Below are 22368 nucleotides of genomic sequence, written 5' to 3'. Positions count from 1 at the left end.
GCACAAATAGGTTCTATAGCTGTTCGGTCGACTGATCAGTCGACCGACGGGCTGAATTTTTTTCAGCTATCAGTCGACTGATCAGTCGACTGACGGGCTGATTTTGTTTTTCTCAGTTCCTCAGTCGACCGATCAGTCGACTGGTGAGCTGAAGCTGTTCTGCCTGATCTCATCAGTCGACCAATGAGTCGACTGATTGTATCAGTCGACACATGAGTCGACTGATGAGGTGTTTTACAGATTCTTGATCTGTTTGAGTTGCTTTTCGGGGTCGCCTCGATTGGTTGACACTAGTTTACAATGTTTGTGATTTATCTGTACATGTGAGTTGACTTTTGACACAAGTTTACACCTATACATCGAGACACGTGCGAGTATAGGATATGTATATCTTTTCGCATTTACTTTTGACAGATTGCACCTCTTTACTTATAGTCCATGTGTTGGACATACATTACTATTAGTCCATGTGTTGGACATTTATAATTTCAGTCCATGTGTTGGACATGCGTATCATTTAGTCCATGTGTTGGACATTTGCTAAATCTTGAGCACGATACAAAACCGAGTTTAGAGCACGACATATTTATAAAGTTGGGACATGATAGCTACCTAGGCTGGACGTGACACTTATTGTGGCTTTGACATGACTTTGTTTATCGGTAGAGATGGGTTCACTTTCTTTTCTTTATTGTTCATGTATTAGACTCCGGATTTGGCACTTAGGGACTTACAATTTGAGATTTAAGGTATATACATGAGGGTTTCCTTGTTTGGATTATTTCGCTCGACGTACCTATGCTCGTGTTGTAATTTCCTAAGTACTAAAACCTATTATTGTTAGGATAAATGATTTTATATTATTATGTGTTAACTGTATTTTTTTATACAACGAGCCCTATCCCTTGGGGTTGGTTGTGATGTTGCTCGCTAGCGCTTTGACGCTCGTTGTCCCTCCCCCTTTCAGGTAATGAGCTAGGAGCCCGGAGAGTCGTAGGTTGATGGCGATGCATTTTTGCTTCAGCCGTCTATTTAGCTATATTCTACTTTTGAGCTCCACTGTAGACTTTTGTTTAGACATTTGAGAGTTTTATTCTCGAAGTTGTAAAGGCTGTGTGCCTTATTTCCTCTTGTCAGATATTATTTGTATTTGAGACTTGTTGAGTACTTTGGTTTATTCATTTTAGACATTGACTTGTACATCAGTATGCTAGATGATGGAATATTAATTTGATCTCTATTATTTCATCTGTTGACTTCCGTATTATCTTTTACTTGCTTTTGTACCTACACCTTTCATTGACTCTACTAGAGAGATAGTAATTGTGATGGTGAAACATGTTATTTGCACGGTGTGATGCATGACAGGTTTGACATTCTTGGTTTCACCTGGGACTGCAGCCTTGTGTGAATACAAGGGCGTCACAGTTGGTATCAGAGCTCTAGTTCTAGTATCCTTAGGATCATCCTGTGTCGAGTAGTGGAGGCGTCACAGTTGGTATCAGAGCTCTAGTTCTAGTATCCTTAGGATCATCCTGTGTCGAGTAGTGGAGCTTTGATAGAGTTTCTTAGGATTCATGTATAGAGTCCGTAAGGATTCCCTAGTATGAGTGAGCACGATATATGCGTATATCTCAAAATTTGAGGATATTTTTTTTTATGACAACTATTTTTGTGTAAACTTAAAGTATTGGGGTGAATACTAAATTGTTGTGAAAATCATATTGTGATATGCTATGTATGCGTATATGTCTATTTGTACTCATAAACTCTTGTTTTTCTTATGATCAGAAAGATGGCAGGATATGGTAGACCTCGTACTCGGAGAACTGGACAGGCGGAGTCGCAGCAGGCTCCACCTGAGCCACAGCAAGCTCAACCTGAGCCACAGCAGGCACCACCTCAGCCACAGCAGGCTCCCCAGTATCTCATTGATCTCATGGCTCCCATCGTAGCTAGGATGGCAGAAATTGAGGAGCTTGTGGCGAGTCATATCACGCCACCAACACCACCACCAGCTGCAGCAGATCAGCCGCAGGGGTTACCTACAGTTCCTATCAGTGAGAGACCCCCAGAGGCCGCACCTGTAGCTATTCCACCAGCAGTTCTAGACAGAGCCACAGAGCAGGAGGCTTAGCTCCGTATGGTTGAGAGATATCAGAAGATGAGAGCACCAGAGTTTTAGGGGTCAGCAGACCCTCTTGCAGCCCACAAGTGGAAGGAGGATGTGAGTAACACCCTCGACATACTTAATGTGGATTCAGTGCAGAAGCAGAGGTTGGTATCCTATAGTCTGAAGGGCGGGAGATGGTACTGACTTTAGTTCACTCCAGAGCATCGGATGACCCTCACATGGGAGGACTTTGTCTATTTCTTTGATGGGCAGTATATCTCTTCTGCAGCACGAACTGGGAAGGACCTTGAGTTGTCCCGGTTGACTCAGGGGGACATGTCAGTGGCAGACTTTGAGAGCAGGTTTATGGAGTTGCTGCACTTCACGGGCATGTGGCAGATAAGAGAGCGCCAGGCTCAGATGTTCTTAGCAGGGCTCCGTTCTAATCTTCGTCGATAAGCAGAAGCCGCCACTTCACAGGAGATTGAGACTGCAATGTTTCAGAAGGATAAGGAAGGAAAGACCAAGATAGGACAGTCAGGGGATAAGGGTAAGAACAAGAGGTCTTTTTCTGGATCCCAGCAGCAGCAGTAAGGCCCTCATAAGAAGGGGCCCCAGCAGGATCAGAGAGCGCATCAGTAGCGCAAGTTTCAGGGGGTTTGCTATAACTATCGCAAGGTGGGACATAAGGCATCAGAGTGTCGTAGTGTACCAACAGGAGCCCAACAAGGCAAGGGTTCGAACCAGCAGCAGCAGCGACAACAGGACAGAGGTCAGGGCCAGTAGAACAGGCTTGAAGCACCGCCAGCAGCACAGAAGATAGAGGGGCAGGTTCGAACAGTTCAGGAGGCTCCCTAGGGACAGATTGTCTTATATTCTCCAGCACTAGCGGTAGAGCAGTCTTCAGCCACAGGCAGAGTTTATGCAGTGGTTCCCCGTGATCATGGTGCCAGCGGAGCAGTTGTGGAGGGTACGTTCCTAGTGATTTCCTTTCCCGCCCGTATTCTTTTTGATTTGGGAGCTTCGTATTCTTTCATTTCATATGATTTTATGACTAGACTCCAGCTCGTAGCTCAGCTACTAGACACCCATTTATCAGTTTTCACCCCTTTAGGTGAGCTATCGTTTCTAGAGAGTATTTGTAGGAGGTGTACTATCAGTCTAGACGAGTCCGAGTTCATAGTCGATCTGATAGTGTTGCATATGTCCGAGTTTGATGTTATTCTTGATATGGATTGGTTGTCTTCCTACCATGTTAGTATTGACTACTTTGTGAAGACAGTCAATTTGCGGGCATCCGATAGGTCCGAGATGATTGTGGCAACCTCTCAGGGCAACCGTTTTGTAGGATCATTTCTAGCGTACATCTAGGAGGTGATGCGACGGGATCAAGGTGTTAATTTATTAGAGACTAGAGTTGTCTCAGAGTATCATGATGTCTTTCAGGACATACCTAGATTACCTCCTGTGAGAGAGGTAGAGTTTGGTATTGAGTTGCAGCCAGGCACAACCCCGATATCCCGCGCTCCCTATCGCATGGCACCAGCTAAGATGAGGGAGCTTCAGACCCAGTTGGATGAGTTATTAGCTCAGGGTTTTATTCGTCAGAGTCATTCCCCGTGGGGCGAACCGGTCCTCTTCGTGAAGAAGAAGGATGGTAGTATGAGACTGTGCATTGATTATAGGGAGTTGAACAAGGTCACTATCCGGAATAGGTACCCATTGCCTAGGATTGATGACTTGTTCAACCAGCTGTAGGGAGCATAGTTCTTCTCGAATATTGATCTTCATTCTGGTTATCATCAGTTGCGGGTTCGGGAGATGGATGTTCCCAAGACCGCTTTTCTTACTCGATATGGATCTTTCGAGTTCATGGTCATGCCATTCAGACTGACCAATGCACCCGCGGTATTCATGGATTTGATGAACCAGGTTTTCCATCTCTTTTTAGATTAGTTCATGATTGTTTTTATCAACGACATCCTTATTTATTCGACATCGGAGGCAGACCATGAGGAGCACTTACGATTAGCTTTGAGGACTCTACAGGAGCATCAGTTGTACGCCAAGTTCAGCAAGTGTGAATTTTGGCTTTCAGAAGTCAGATTTCTTGGCCATGTCATTAGTAGAGAGGGTGTAGCAGTGGACCTGGCTAAGGTGATAGCAGTTCTTAACTGGGAACCGCCAAAGACGGTGACAGAGATTCGTAGTTTCTTGGGCTTAGCCGGCTATTATAGGAAGTTCATCCAGGACTTCTTGAAGATTTCGATGCTACTTACACGCCTTACGAAGAAGGGTGTACAGTTCATTTGGAGTATAGAGTGCCAGAAGGCCTTTGATATCTTGAAGACTAAGTTAACTACAGCACTAGTTTTTACTATTCTGAGTAGTGACAGGACGTTCGTCGTCTACACAAATGCATCGTTGGCAGGTTTAGGAGGTGTATTGATGCAGACTCAGAGAGTAGTAGCATATATATCACGGTAGTTGAGGGCGCATGAGCAGAACTATCCCACTCATGATTTGGAGTTAGCAGCAGTGGTATTTGCATTGAAGTCGTGGAGACACTATTTGTATGGAGTGCAGTTTGAGTTGTTCACAGACTACCAGAGTCCGAAGTATCTTTTCTCTTAGAAGGAACTCAACCAGAGATGAGTTCACGATTCAGTATTATCCCGGGAAGGCGAACGTCATAGCAGATGCTTTGAGTAGGAAGCGTCGACATCGGGTTGCTGCTTTGAGGTGTTCATTTTATAGAGATCATCTTACTCTTAGCTAGTTTGATTTCAGACCCGAGATTGGTGGAGCCAGTGCATTTTTAGGAGCAGTGTCAGTTCAAGCATCTTGGAGTGCCAGAGTAGTCAGAGCTCAGCTGGAAGACTCTTGGATTCAAATCCTAAAGGAGGAGATTTTCAAACAGCCTAAGGCTGATTGGACCATTGGAGCAGATAGAGGTCTACGGATGAAAGGGTAGGCTGGTTATGCCATCCAGTGCCGAGCTGAAGAGAGAGTTATTTGATGAGGCACATCGTACTAGGTATACAGTATATCCAAGGACCACTAAGATGTATAAGGACTTGAAGAGACACTTCTGATCGAATGATATACGTCGAGAGATTTCAGAGTATGTAGCTAAGTGTTTTACCTGTCAGCAGGTGAAGGCAGAGCATCAGAGACCGGCAGGAACACTTTAGCCTTTACCCATCCCAGAGTGGAAGTGGGCGGACATTTCTATGGATTTCATTGTAGGGTTGCCGAAGTCGAAGAAGGGGAACGACTCAGTTTGGGTGATTGTGGATTGGATGACGAAGTCAGCCTATTTTATTCCAGTGGGGACTACTTTTACCGCCGAGACATACGCGAGGATATTTATTCGGGAGATAGTTCGACTTTATGGAGTTCCAGACACGATAGTGTCAGACAGAGGTTCAGTGTTTACTTCACATTTTTGGAGGAGTTTCAAGGATTCGTTCGGCAATAGGTTATCTTATAGCAGTGTATTCCACCTACAGACAGATGGTCAGACAGAGAGGGTGAACCAGGTGTTGGAGGACATGTTGTGGGCTTGTGTTATTGACTTCCAAGGTAGCTGGGAGGAGCATATTCCACTGATAGAATTCGCTTGTAACAATAGTTATCAAGCGACGATCGGTATGGCCCCTTATAAGGCGTTGTACGGGAGACCTTATAGATCACCGATATGTTAGGCAGAGCCGGAGGATAGCTTAATGCTTGGACCAGAGCTAGTGAGACAGACTACTGAGAAGGTAGCCTTGATCAGAGAGAGGATTTTACCCGCCCAGATTCGGTAGAAGAGCTATGCAGATAAGAGACGAAGACCCTTGGAGTTTCAGGCTGGAGATGCAGTTATGCTGAAGGTATCGCCTATAAAAGGCGTTCAGCGATTCGGAAGACGGGGGAAGCTTGCACCGAGATATATTGGACCCTTCCGGATTTTGGAGCGCATTGGAGTTGTGTCATACAGACTAGATCTTCCAGCATCGATGTCTAGTATACACAATGTATTTCATGTTTCTATGTTCAAGAAACACTTGCATGATGAGGAGCAGCAGCGAGTTGTAGGCATAAAAAATTACTTATGGGTTCTCGCACACAGCTCGAGATGAAGAAAAGACGATGAATGTTACTATCCAAGTCAAGAAAGATTATCTGAGTTAAAGGAGATCATCTGATATTGTAGAGAAGCTAAAAAGCACATCAAGTCTGTGAAACACACGAAACGATAAAGTAACAACTAAACCGGGAGTTGTGCTTCACCCACAAAAGCATGAAGTACCATGTGTGTATCGCCCACTCTATGAGTGTATTGCCTATTGGAGGTTGTAGAGCTCTTCTCAAGCTTTCCAACGCATCTTGGATATCCTCATTCCGAGATCGGACGAGAGAGTAAGAGCCAAAATACCCGAGATAGTACAAACTATCTCGGGATATCCTCATTCCGAGATCGGACGAGAGAGTAAGAGCCAAAATATCCGAGATAGTACAAACTATCTCAAAAGTGTGAGAAATTATCCAACGCATCTTGGATCATCTCATTCTGAGATCGGACGAGGGAGTTAGAGCCAAAATACCCGAGACAATACAAACTATCTCGGAAGTGCAAGACAGTTGCAACTGTCTCAGAATGCGAGATAGTTATGACTGTCTCGCACCAAATCTGAAGAAACTCAAAAAACAAAAGTTGTAGATATCTTCGTCAGCTTTCCAACACATCTTGGATCATCTCATTCCGAGATCGGACGAGAGGGTTAGAGCCAAAATACCCGAGATAGTACAAACTGTCTCGGAAGTGCGAGACACACAACTCTGTCTCGACCACAGAGTTGCTTACAACACGTTTTTTGACGGTTTTTTTGGCTTCATAACTGCTTGAGATCAACCATAAACGTGGAGAGATAGTTACAAACTGAAAAGAGGACCACTAACCTCATAAAAAATAGGGTATTTAAGTAGTGGGACAGCGGTTACAAAAGGGGCTGAGAATTTTTAGAGCAATTCCAAGGATAGAGAGCAGAGAGACTTTGGGAGAATTTCAAGAGTTCATCTCCTTCCAACAACTAAGAGGTTCCTTAAGATCTAAGTTTTGACTTGATCTTGAAAAGAGTGTTCATCTTACTTCGATAAGATATTCACTAAAACTATTATTACTTCTAAACGAAGGAAGAATCCCCAAAGCCTTCACGATTCAATCAGAATTTGTGATTTAGTAGTCCACGGGCTAACGCACCCCGGGCACAGGCAAAGATCTCGCGCAAGCAGCGATCCAAAAAAACGATCCTGCGTTTGTTTCTAAGGAGCTTGTAATTTGATTTTTGTTGTAAAGAGTAGTTTTACAAAGTACGAAGCTCACTCTTTTGTATTCATTATAATCGATAAATAGTTATAATGAATTCTACAACAGAACATGTTCCTGACGAAAACAAACTGGCGACCACAGTGGGAGCCAACGGTCTTACTGTCGAGACCGTCGTGTCGCAGCCAATCATCAAGATCCCGGTTGAATCAACGGTCGAGTACGAGTTCGACCAAGCGAAGTTTGAGGAGTATTTGTCATCCTCATCTGTAAAGTCTTCCTCGCCTCGCAAATGCAGGAAGATTTCATCTTCGTTGAAGTTGTCAAATGCTACAGATGAAGACTCTTGTTCGATTGTTGCTAAAGATTTTACTCGCAACACCTCTGCTCACAATGACTCTTCTCCTATTAAGGAGTCATGGAATCAAAGGCTACCGGCACTGACAAAAAGGGCTCGTCAGAGACAACGTCAGCGCCGCGCTCGTTAAATAGCTAAGGCCTTAGAACAAGCCGACGGGGTTCGTTATCACGCGGACCTAGAGTCTAGGAGGCATCGAGTGGGTCAGTTGTCTCAATAAGCAATCACTCATATCTCTGCTAAACTAACGACGGAAGAATGGACTCTCGTCAAAAGGGTTCGTTCGACCCTCAAAGAACGTATACAAAAGCGTTGTGCAAACACTGATCATGCCCGTGCTCTCTTACAACAAAGACGAGAAAGGAAGAAGGAAATGATGGCCAAAGGACCACCAAAACTCTACAAAGTTTGGATTCCAAAGTCTGGAGTTGTGCAAAATCAGCATTCGGAGCCTGTTAAGACTCCACACTCGCAAGGGGGTGGTTTTAAATGTGTGACTCTTGACATAACCTTGGATCGCTCAAAGGCAACAATAAGTTGTCCTGAGAATACCAACAAGGCTTTACACCCACAGAAGAAGACGTGTTCGCCAAAAGACATCATTATACCTGGGAGGTCATACCAACAGACGATAGGATTTTCCGGCAATCATACCGATAAATCGTACTATCAAGCTGTGGGTGTGAATAAATTTTGAAAGAGAATTATTCGAGAAATAAGCTCTCATTGTTCCTGTGCGTGACTCATTAGAGCAGCATTGTCGGAATATGACTACTCCAAATGAGAAGCCATCCCGTAAAAAGTCTCAGTGTTCCAGAGGTTTTTCACCAAAATGTCAAAACCCAAGCTGAGACATTTCCGCCAGAAGCTTTCTATTCAAGAGGATGAATTCCATGAAGTCACTATCAACATGGCTGATAAAGAAAAATCTAAATGGCATTCAAATAAATCAAATCCCGACTATTCCCCGGGAGGAAAAGTCAATTCAAGAATTACTCCACGGATGTCTTGACTCCAGTTAAGAGCCATCAGACATAGGGACTACAAGAGAATGCATAAAGGAATGTCTTCGGAGGATGAACTCTCGGACACTTGTTCTGTGATCGCTTCTGATGATACAATGTCTAGCACGGGGCAAACCAAAGAAGTGTTCACAATCACTTCTGATCAGTTTGCTCAAATGCTTCAAGAAGCTCTAGCTAAGCAACGTGAATAAATTAGAGCTGATATGAAGACAGAGATGGAGTTGACTATCCAACAAATGAGAGAATTTCTAGCTCAACGGCCTCAACCTCCTGAGTCCAGTCAGCGAGCTGAATTCGACCGCCACACTCAGAATGTTGTAGATGACAGTGATCCAGAAGTGGATGAAGTCATTATGGCTAATACACCTTCCAATGATAATAATACTGGGGGTGGTTCAACGGAACCTCCCAATAACGATATTGGGGGTAGTTCAATTGTATCTCTTAATAACACTGGGGGTGGCCTAATTATCTCTACTCAACATCACTCAAAGAGAGATGAAGATGAGGACAAGAAAATGCAAGACCTTGAAGACAAAGTCAATGCTTTGATGTCCACTCAGGAAATAAAGAAGACGGGTATTCCGTGTCCCTATCTAAGAGAATGAGATTCAATATCGTACCCGGCAAAATTCAATCTGATTAACTTTACACCATTTGACGGGAAGGGCTCACGTACTCAGCACTTAATTTATTTCAAGTCTCACTTGGGTGTGATCTCTGAAAATGAAGCTTTGATGGTCCGATCATTCGTTGGCATCCTTCGTGGGCCCGCCTTCGATTGGTACCGACGTCTCAAACCTAGGAGCGTCAACTGCTGGGATAACATGAAAAGTTTGTTCCTCAACAATTTCTTGATGATGACACCGAAGTGTCAATCGGAACATTTCTGGATGAGAAACAAAAAGACGGAGGGCCAGTTGATAATTTTGTTAAACGCTTTCGTAACAAGGCTATGCATTGCAGAGATCCTGTCACAGAGGAATTCATCCTGCAGACATGTCATAACAATCTTTCCATCGATGTCCTGGAAGCCCTGGGGGTCGTACCTTCAACCACCTGGAAGGAGTTAAAATTACGCGGTGAACAGGCCGAACGCTTTCTTAAAAGAAAGAAAGCTGAGAGAAGCTATTCGACGACATCTGCAATCGCAGTGAACACGACTCTCGATCAGAAGTTTCAGAAGGAGTATTCTTTCAAAGATGATGAAGTTCCAGCCATCTTGAGATACCTCTTTGCCAACGACAAGATCGAACTACCACCTATTAAAGATCAAGAGGGAGCTAAGAGGGTTACGGATCCAAACTACTGTGAATACCACAGAAGGGTTCTTCATCCCACCAAGGTTTGCTTTGGACTCAAAAATAAAATCCAAGCCTTAATTGACTCCGGCGTCATAACGGCGAAACAAGCCAAATAAAGACGGTCATAACTCCATTGGGTGCACGAGTATAAACTGTTTCCCCAAACTCCATTGGGTGCACGAGTATAAACTATTTTCCCAGACTCCGATGAGTATACGAGTATAAACTGCTTCTCCATCTCACTCCGAAGAATATACGAGTATAAACTGCTCCTTGATACTCCAACAGGTATATGAGTCTAAACTATTTTTTTCTTTCACGGGAAGTTCCTGGAGAGTGCCATGCATGGTACTCTTAAGGATAACCCGATCATACAACTAAACATAATGATAAACCCAGTTTTGTAAGAAAAGCTGGGGGTGGATGGTTCATGTAACGGAAGTTCCCGAAAGAATGTTATATGTAATTTTCTTAGGGATAACCCGATCATTACAAACAAAGTGTTAAACACTAAACCCCCACGGTGATTTTCGAACACTCTTTTGCTGAGACGAGATTCGATCACTTCATTGGATCAATCTTCCCTCACAAAACTCCCGTTGTTGTTCGACGACTCACAGTCTTCCACCAGAAAATCCCCACCGATTAGACTAATTAATGACGGGACCACCAAAATTCCTTTCGGTGGAATCCACTCAAACTTCCAATGGTCTGTGCACTTAACATTCTCATTGTTAAATTCCAGACATAATACTTAGAATTTTAATATCCTGATCAATGACGATTGTCGAACCCTTTTGTGTTAAGTATTTTTCACTTAACACCAGGAACCCCTTCTGAATGACTTGTACAAGTCAACACTCATACTGTGATTTGTACTCCCACTCCCACTGCCTACTTGGTCAAACCTTTAAACAGTTAGGACCAAAGCCAAAATCCCCTCTCGATTCTTTCCATGAATGAGAGGTCCACAAACTGAACGATTAAACCTTTAAACAGTTAGGATCGTCTCAAATTCCAATTTGGTCAAACCTTTAAATAGTTAGGATCAAAGCCAAAATCCCCTCTCGATTCCTTCCATGAACGAGAGGTCCACAAATTGAATGATCAAACCTTTAAACAGTTAGGATTGTCTCAAATTCCCATTTGGTCAAACCTTTAAACAGTTAGGACAAAAGCCAAAATCCCCTCTTGATTCCTTTCATAAACGAGAGGTTCACAAATTGAACGATCAAACCTTTGAACAGTTAGGATCATCTCAAATTCCCATTTGGTCAAACCTTTAAATAGTTAGGACCAAAACCAAAATCCCCTCTTGATTCCTTCCATGAACGAGAGGTCCACAAATTGAACGATCAAACCTTTAAACAGTTAGGATTGTCTCAAATTCCCATTTGGTCAAACCTTTAAACAGTTAGGACCAAAACCAAAATCCCCTCTCGATTCGTTCCATGAACGAGAGGTCCACAAATTGAACGATCAAACCTTTAAACAGTTAGGATCGTCTCAAAACCCCCACTTGGTCAAACCTTACTACAGTTAGGACCACAACCAAAATCTCCTTTCGATTCATTTTACGAACGAAAGGTCCACTTTTGAACTGAATAACCAAACCTTATGACAGTTAGGATCATTTAGTCAAACCTTTAAACAGTTAGGACCAAAATCGGAATCACCTCTCGATAAATGAAAGGTTTCCACACATTCCCCACTCGGTCAAACCTTTAAATAGTTAGAACCAAAGTTGGAATTCCATCTCGATAAATGAGATATCCACTTTTTAGATTGGATAATCAATCCTTTTAACAGTTAGGGTTATCTAAATCTTCTCGATTCTCGGAGTGGAGATCCCACTCTTAGTTTCACCCTTCAGATTCTCGAAGTGGAGATCCTACTTTGAGTTTCTTTTGCAGCAGGAGATAGAATATAAAATTCTTTCTCTTCATCATCGGGTTCATCTCTACCAACAAAAAAGAGATCAGGAGAGAGAATATAAAATTCTTCCTCTCCATCATCGGGTTCATCTCTACCAACAAAAAAGAGACCAGGAGATAGAATATAAAATTCTTCCTCTCCAGTGTTAGGTTCATCTTTTCAACAAAAAGACGCAACCCATCAACATTTTCAAATCCATATTTTATACGTAGGGGACGTTATCTCAGTCTCTTATTAGAGATAAGTCTGCGTATAACACACATTATCGGGTGGTAAGTTCCCGTAAAAATAACCAAACCTATGTATTCAATATCATAGTACAAAGTCTAAGAGAGTTTATTCTCTTAGCACAACGTTACATGCAGAACGGACTTAAATAATCTGCATGCTAGCCCAAATCAAACGGTAATCGGTAAAGGCTTATCAAATCCGTTGATGGCTGAGGATTTGCCAAAAATCCTATAAGTATTTATTCTGAGTAGGATATACAATCATAATAAAGTTTAAGCTCTGTCAAACTCAAGGAAGACACAAATTCAGCCCTAAGGTCACCTTTCTTCAAGCGGGACAATTGAACCCGCCTCAGACACACGAGGTAGGGTATACTGTCTCGCGCACACAAGACATCATCGAAAAAGCCTCTCCAGTGATTGTGGTCGTATCAGCTCCAATGACTGGTCCTACAATCAAAATCCCTCAGTGATTAAGTAAAAAACCGATAAATGTATAACGGTCCACACCAGAAGAAACTCCGTACAGGCAGATGAACCAACATCAACACTTGGTCTTACAGTCTCTACACTTGGGCTTGCCATGTCTCAACGCCAGTCAATGCATTACAACAAAAGTCTATTCTAGCCAACGTGTCGATAATTCCGCCGAAACAAGGCTCAGGATGAAACGTTAGTTCAAGGAATTAATATAGGGAGTTTGATCGTGACTCAGATACAAACTCCCGACGAAGGTGATTAGTTCAACGTCAATCTAACGACATGAGCTAATTCAAAAATCAACACGTCAGCTTCAGTTCAAGATTTTGACAACGGTCAAGCGATAAACGCAACACCGGAAAATTTTTAGCTATCCGAAAAAAAACCGAATAGACTAAAAGTTAAAGAAGTCAACAAATTAACGGCCAGGCGTATCATATCCAAAGTATTCCAGCCTCTTTTATAAAAGAATGATGCTGAAACACTTTGGAGGGGCTATCTGTAGGCATAAAAAATTGCCTATAGGTTCTCGCACACAGCTCGAGATGAAAAAAAGATGATAAATGTTACTATCTAAGTCAAGGAAGATTATCTAAGTTAAAAGAGATCATCTTATATTGTAGAGAAGCTAAAAAGCACATCAAGTCTGTGAAACACGCAAAACGTTAAAATAACAACTAAACCGGGACTTGTGCTTCACCCACAAAAGGATAAAGTACCATGAGTGTATCACCCACTCTATGAGTGTATTGACTATGGGATGTTGTAGATATCTTCTCAAGCTTTCCAACGCATCTTGGATCACCTCATTCCGAGATCGGACGAGGGAGTAAGAGCCAAAATACCCGAGATAGTACAAACTGTCTCGAAAGTGCGAGACAGTTGCAACTATCTCGGAATGCGAGACAGTTATAAATGTCTCGCACCAAATATGAAGAAGGTCAAAAGAAAAAAGTTGTAGATCTCTTCGTAAGATTTCCAACGCATCTTCGATCATCTCATTCCGAGATCGGACGAGGGAGTTAGAGCCAAAATACTTGAGATAATACAATCTGTCTCGGAAGTTGCGAGACAGTCGCAACTGTCTCAGAATGCGAGACAGTTATGACTGTTTCGTACCAAATTTGAAGAATATTAAAAGACAAAAGTTTTAGATCTCTTCATCAGCTTTCTAATGCATCTTGGATCATCTTATTCTGAGATCGGATGAGGGAGTTAGAGGCAAAATACCCGAGACAATACAAACTATCTCGGAAGTGCAAGACAGTTGCAACTGTCTCGAAATGCGAGACAGTTATGACTGTCTCGTACTAAATCTGAAGAAACTCAAAAGACAAAAGTTGTAGATCTCTTCGTCAGATTTCCAATGCATCTTAGATCATCTCATTCCGAAATCGTACGAGAGAGTTAGAGCCAAAATACTCGAGATAGTACAAACTGTCTCGGAAGTGCGAGACACACAACTCTGTCTCTGCCACAGAGTTGCTTACAAACTAAAAAGAGGACCACTAACCTCATAAAAAAGAGGGTATTTAAGTAGTGGGATAGCGGTTACAAATAGGGCTGAGCATTTTTAGAGCAATTCCAAGGACAGAGAGCAGAAAGACTTTGGGAGAATTTCAAGAGTTCATCTCCTTCCAACAATTAGGAGGTTCCTTAAGATATAAGCTTTAACTTGATCTTAAGAAGAGTGTTCATCTTACTTCAATAAGATATTCACTAAAACTAAGGAAGAATCCCCAAAGCCTTCACGATTCAATCAGAATTTGTGATTCGGTGGTCCACGGGCTAACGCACCCCCGGCACAGGCAAAGATCCCGCGCAAGCAGCGATCCAAACAACGATCCTGCGTTTGTTTCTAAGGAGCTTGTAATTTGATTTTTGTTGTAAAGAGTAGTTTTACAAAGTACGAAGCTCACTCTTTTGTATTCATTGTAATCGATAAACAGTTATAATGAATTCTACAGCAGAACATGTTCCTGACGAAAACACGAGTATTGGATGCACCAGAGATTGAGCTTCAGGAGGTTTGACTACTATTGAGATTCCAGTTAGTATTCTTGCCAGGGAGGACAAGAGGCTTAGAAACAAAGTGATTCCTTTAGTGAAAGTTCGGTGGAACCGAAGAGGCGTTGAGGAGATTTCTTGGGAGCGCGAAGAGGACATGCGTCGTGACTATCCACACATGTTTGAGCAGGTAAACTAAAGCTTTTGTATGGTTTACATATGGCTTATAGATTCAATTATGGCGACGTTTACACTTAACACTAAAATGAGGGTTTTGTATGGTTTACATATGGCTTATAGATTCAATTATGGCGACGTTTACACTTAACACTAAAATGAGGGTATTACCACTTATCTCCTAAGTACTCGGTTTACACTTAACACTAAAATGAGGGTATTACCACTTATCTCCTAAGTACTCGGAACATATGGTATATAAATGAGGGGTTCCTTATTTGGATTTTTCGCCCGACGTACTAGTTCCATTTGATAAAGGGTTGAGTGAGAATATGGTCATCCTGGATTGTTAAGTATAAATATCGTTATATGCTTGTCTAGAGTATTATTACTTGTTTAGATATGATTTCCGAATTTCGAGGACGAAATTCTTTTAAGGGGGGGGGAGAGAATGTAAAACCCCGTATCTTTTTGTTATGTATATATGTGAAATTTTTTGTGATAAATAGCTTGAGGTCATAGATGGACATGATAACAAGTTATTTGAGATGATATGAGGGTATGTGTGTAGAGTTTTGTGCGTTGGTTTTGCAAATAAGCAAAATATGCACAAAACAGGAAAATTGCCAGATCAGTCGACCGATCAGTCGACTGACGATATCAGTCGGCCGATCAGTCGACTGACGATATCAGTCGACCGATCAATCGACTGACGAGCTATTTTCTAGTTTTTTCAGGTTTCGGATCTGTTTTGATTGGTTCGGGTTTTGGGTCGGATCTAGCTGTTCATATATGATCTCCCCTACCCGAAAACACCCCCTCTCATCACTAGATCTGAGAAACCCTAGCCCCCTCTCTCCTCTCTCAAACTCTAGGTTCGTTCTTAGTGATTTTGGGGAGAAATCGGAGGATTTTCGTCGAGATTTTCACTTTGCAGCGAAAGAAACCACTCTCTCGGGGAGAAATCGGAGGATTTTCGTCGAGATTTTCACTTTGCAGCGAAAGAAACCACTCTCTCTCAGATCCAGAAGCTTCTCATCACCCCTGAGGCGAAGCGAAAGAAACCACTCTCTCTCAGATCCAGAAGCTTCTCATCACCCCTGAGGCGAGTAACATCTCGCCTAACTCTATCCCCTTTGTTTTACACGAATTTATTGAGTTTTAATGAGATTTATTGAGCCAAAAATGTATTTTTGTACAAAGAATAAATCTTTATCGAATATAATGCGAAATATTGAGCTTTTTAGTTTATAAAAAGATCATCAACGTTTTATTAAAGAGATCTAGATCTGAAAACATTTGACAAGAGTTAATTCATGATTTATTGATTTCAAAACGTATCAAACATGTTTTTATGTGTAGGCTTTTGATAAATGTTTACATGTAGATCTTTCATTTCAGTTTAGTACATATATGTTGAAATTAGTATCTATATGCTTGGGATTTATGATGATGATTTTAGACAAATAGTATTGCAAATAAAACCTGCACAAACAGGTTCTGCAGCTGTTCGGTCGACTGATCAGTCAACTGACGGGCTGAATTTTTTTCAGCTATCAGTCGACTGACGGGCTGATTTTGTTTTTCTCGGTTCCTCAGTCGACTGGTGAGCTGAAGCTGTTCTGCCTGATCTCATCAGTCGACCAATGAGTCGACTGATTGTATCAGTCGACACATGAGTCGACTGATGGGGTATTTTACAGATTCTTGATCTGTTTGAGTTGCTTTTCGGGGTCGCCTCGATTGGTTGACACTAGTTTACAATGTTTGTGATTTATCTATACATGTGAGTTGACTTTTGACACAAGTTTAGACCTGTACATCGAGACACGTGCGAGTATAGGATATGTTTATCTTTTCGCATTTACTTTTGACAGATTACACCTCTTTACTTATAGTCAATGTGTTGGACATACATTACTATTAGTCCATGTGTTGGACATTTATCATTTCAGTCCATGTGTTGGACATGCATATCATTTAGTCCATGTGTTGAACATTTGCTAAATCTTGAGCACGATACATAACCGAGTTTAGAGCACGACATATTTATGAAGTTGGGACATGATAGCTACCTAGGCTGGACGTGACACTTATTGTGGCTTTGACATGACTTTGTTTACCGGTAGAGATGAGTTCACTTTCTTTTTTTTATTGTTCATGTATTAGACTCCGGGTTTGGCACTTAGGGACTTACAATTTGAGATTTAAGGTATATACTGGCACTTAGGGACTTACAATTTGAGATTTAAGGTATATACATGAGGGTTTCCTTGTTTGGATTATTTCACTCGACGTACCTATGCTCGTGTTGTAATTTCCTAAGTACTAAAACCCATTATTATTAGGATAAATGATTTTATATTATTATGTGTTAACTGTATTTTCTTATACAACGAGCCCTATCCCTTGGGGTTGGTTGTGATGTTGCTCGCTAGCGCTTTGACGCTCGTTGTTCCTCCCCCTTTCAGGTAACGAGCTAGGAGCCCGGAGAGTCTCAGGTTGATGGCGATGCATTTTAGCTTCAGCCGTCTATTTAGATATATTCTACTTTTGATCTCCACTGTAGACTTTTGTTTAGACATTTGAGAGTTTTATTCTAGAAGTTGTAATGGTTGTGTGCCTTATTTCCTCTTGTCAGATATTATTTGTATTTGAGACTTGTTGAGTACTTTGGTTTATTCATTTCAGACATTGACTTGTACTTCAGTATGCTAGATGATGGAATATTAATTTGATCTCTATTATTTCATCTGTTGACTTCTGTATTATCTTTTACTTGATTTTGTACCTACACCTTTCATTGACTCTACTAGAGAGATAGTAATTGTGATGGTGAAATATATTATTTACACGGTGTGGTGCATGGCAGGTTTGACATTCTTGGTTTCACCTGAGACTGCAGCCTTGTGTGGACCCAGGGGCGTCACATATCTGTATTTTTATTACCAATTTGCCTTGGATTATAGTATCTGGATTATAGTATCAATATTTAATTTCTTTAGTATCTGAATAACAAAGTATAAAATTTATGAATACTTACTAATTTTTCTTGTATATTCCATGAAAAATTCTTCTTTAATTGAGATAAAGTTGTTAAATTATTCTTCAATGGAACTCATTCGATGTTTTCTTGATTTATTTTTGTCACTTTCTCATTTGTAATAGAAATAGCTTGTTTCTTTTGAATGATATCTCTGAACATTTTGATTGTTTCTCCATATGTAATTTCTTATATTATTATATCCCATAAATATTATTAACATCGGAGATTAATGTTTCTAAACTATAATTAATGGATGTTAAGCTATTATATTATAGTCTTTTATCATTTTTATGGATTTAAACATCTATCAATTAATATTACTAATGTATTTTTGCAACTCCAACTTATTAGTAAAATTACATACAGTTACTTTGATTTATATAGTGACAATAATTTCAAAGCTATCATATATTTTTTTTAAATTTGTATTCGTTTGTTGATTATTTTTTATCAATTCTTACTTTTTCTTACTAGCATCAACTTAAATTACTTTTAGATCCCGAAAATGGATAGTAAACCCTAAATTGGAAATTATATATATATATATATATAAATTCGTAATTTTTAAAACTTTAGGAGTGTTTTAAAAAAAATTTACTTTTAAGTTTGGCAGTTGTAACATCTATATTTCATGTCCCAGTGATAAATTTTAAATGCTAGAATATTTCTTACAACTCTAAAAATTTAAGGGTTCTTTTTGAAATTATTAAAATTTTAGATTAATTTTTCAAACACTCAAATATCAGAGATCTGCCACTAATTTTTAGATTTAATGTGCACTTGTTATAAATTGTGAAATTTAAGAGTTTTTTTGTAATCTTTAAATTTTGAAAAAGTTTTTTGTTACAATTTTTGTAACTTTAAGATTGATTTTAGTAAATTTTAAATTTTTAGGTGCATGAATGTAATCTATAGAATTCATCTTTTGTTGTTTGTAAATTTTAAAATTTTAGAATTTTACGGTGGTTTTTTATAATTTAATCTTTTAAGTGTGTTTTTATAATTTTTGAGACATTGAGAGTGTTAATCGAAAATTTTAAATTCTTTAGAGGCTGGTGTTAATTTCTTAATTTTATGTTTTTTGTTCTAAGTTTGAAATGTTAAAAATTTTCAGGAGCATCATGGTAATTCCTTTAATTCATTTATGTTGTTTGAAATTTTTAAGATTTTAGAATTTTTAGGGATATTGTTTGTAATTTAAACTTTTGAGGGTGTTACTATAATTTTTAAGACATTCAAGTGTTAACGGTAAATTTTAAATTCTTCATAGACTATTGTTAATTTTTTAATTAATGTTTGTTATTTTAAGTTTTAAAACGTGAGCATGTTTTTTTATAAATTTAAACTTTTTAGGGTATTTTGTTCAATTTTAAAAATTTTAGGTTTTTCGTAATAGTTCATGTATTATAGTATATTAGCTTTGTATAATTTATTTATCTTAACAAACTAATACCGTAAAGTTATTTTATATTTTTTATTAATATTATTTTTTTAAATTGTTGAGCTATAGTTAGTTCGTGTAGGATTAAAATAGGCTAAATACCCATATTGGTATTTTAATTCAACCCCATTTCCCAACATGGTATTTTAATTAGGAAATTCGGCGATAAGACATTTTAATTGAATAAAATTACCATTTAGGTCCTTTTTCTCGTCGGCGGCCACTGTTCCGGCGAGAACTCATCACGTGCGTTGCACGTGGGGGCTTAATCTGTGTTTAATATGCTGATGTGGCTCTGTATCACCTAATCAAATAAAAATTCAAAGAAAACCACAAATTAAGGGAAATTACTACCAAAATCAACTAATCCTCCATTCTAAGTTCTGTAAACTAGGGCTTTTTTAGCAATTCAGTCGAAATCCCCAAAGTGAGCTTCCTATGAGACCGATGGAACCGAAGCTGGAGATCCACCCTCGGTTAGGGTTTCCAAAGTGAGCTTCCTCTTGAGAGGATTGCCCCTAGGGTTCGACGGAGGCCTGGGAGGCAGAGGGCTTTTGCTCTTGAGCCCCAAGGGCTTGCTTACAGAGAGGAGATTTCTGCTTCTGAGATGATGAAGGGGTCAGTGCTGGGGTTTCTTTTCTCATCTCGAACGATGAAACCCTAGGAGAGAGAAAGAGCGAGTAAGAGAGAGAGAGAGAGTCTAGATTTTAACACTCTTCCACGTCAGAATAGAGAGCCACATCAGCATATTAAACACATATTAAGCCCCACGTGCAACGCACGTGATGAGTTCTCGCCGGAAAATTGGCCGCCGACGAGAAAAAGGACCTAAATGGTAATTTTATTCAATTAAAATGTCTTATCGCCGAATTTCCTAATTAAAATACCTTGTTGGGAAATGGGGTTGAATTAAAATACCAATATGGGTATTTAGCCGATTAAAATATGATATAATTATAACTAGGATAGATTAAGATAAAATAAAATATTTAAAATAGCGAAAGGTAATATTGACCATGAAAAGATTTTTCCAAACTCGTGCTTTTAAAGAGAGTATGATTTTCTAACTAAAATTTATTCCTCAGTTCTACTTTAATAATTTATGCTCACTTTTGTCTCTTAACTTTAATATTGCGATTATTTATTTTCTTTGATGTTTGTTTAAATAGGCTACACCCAATTTAAATCTTCATGTTGATATTTGAATTGATAGAAAACAAATATAATTTGAAGCTAATTTAAAAATTTATATTATTTAGACTGACATAAAACCATGCTTTGCTTGAAAAAATATAGTGTTGCAAAGTAAAAAATATTAAAACAATGTTATACAAGGAAGGTGAATATTTAAAACTAATAAGACAAAATGATTGGTTAAAAGTACACTATAATGATACAAAAGAGAATATAAAGTTTGCTCCTAATCATTGATAGACTTCATAAAATATTATGAACTAAAGATTAATGATTACTCTAGTATACTTTCATATGATAAAAGTATCTACACGAGCATATAAAAGTACTAAAAGAAGCTCATGAAACTCCTTTCTAAAGATTCCTAAATTTCATCAAAATAATTAAACTGTTGTATAAAATATTTAGAAAATATTATCTTTTATTTATTCTGTTTTAATTTTTTATTGACCTAAGATCAATCCTTCCTCACTTTTATCTTTTTTTTGGGTAATTCTAGAGTAGTGTCCTCATCATTTACTCGATTGTGACATCAGACTAGAGTTGTATTTTTTGTGTTGTTATCTTTCGTGAGCTCGTTAATCTTTTATCTTGTCGTTTAACTTCCACAAAGAAGTTAAATGTATTTTTGATGTTCAACACAAACTTCTTAAAATACATATTTTAAATTTTTTATTTCACTGAGAATAAATATTTATTTCATATATATGAAATTATTTGTGTGCCTAATTTATTACTTAAATAAGATTAGGAGCTACCTCTTTTTTCTCTACAATGAATTCTTCTGATGTGCATCTAATAAGAGTTTCTGTTATGTCAATAATATTACATTTGCTCTATCCTTGTTATTTTCCACAAAGATCTAAACTAAATACCTGTATTTTTATTGCCAATTTACCTTAGATTATAATATTAATATTTAATTTATTTAGTATTTGAGGAACAAAGTATGAATTTATGAATGCTTACTAATTTTTCTTATATCTTCCATAGATAATTCTTCTTTGATTCAGATAAAGTTATTAAATTGTTCCTCAATGTAACTCAGTTGGTACTTCTTTAATAGACATGCCTTATGTTAATACCTATTCATATGATTCATGGACGTTTTCTGAATTTTAGATTTATTTTCGTCACTTTCCCTTTGTAATGGAAATAGCTTGATTTTTTTGAAGGATATCTCTGAACATTCTAATAATTTCTCCATACGTAATTCATTATATTCTTTTACCCTATAAATATTATTAACATCAGAGATTATTGTTTTTAAATCATAATCAATTAATGCTGAGCTATTATATTATAGTCTTTTATATTTTTTATGGATTTAAACATCTATCAATAATGTTGCCAATGTGTTTTGCTGCTCCAACTTATTATAAAATTTTATGTACTTACTTTAATTTATATTGTGACGATAATTTTTAAGCTATAATATTTTTTACATTTTTATTCCTTAACCAGATATTTTTAATCAATTCTTATTACTTTTCTTTATCAGTATCATCTTAGACTATCTTTAGATGCTGAAAATGGATAGTAAACCGTAAATTGGAAAATTTTAAATGTTTCATGTGTTGGTGGTAATTTTTAAATGTTATGATATTTCTTATAATGATAAAATTTTGAGGCTATGTTTTGCAATTATTAGAATTATAGATTAATTTTTAAGTTTGGCAGTTGTAACTTTTAAAACTTTAGGAGCATTTAAAAAAAATACTTTTAAGTTTGGTAGTTGTAACTT

This window comes from Asparagus officinalis, chromosome 4, assembly GCF_001876935.1.
Source record: "Asparagus officinalis chromosome 4, Aspof.V1, whole genome shotgun sequence".
Taxonomy (NCBI): domain Eukaryota; kingdom Viridiplantae; phylum Streptophyta; class Magnoliopsida; order Asparagales; family Asparagaceae; genus Asparagus; species Asparagus officinalis.
This window is presented reverse-complemented; position numbering follows the sequence as displayed.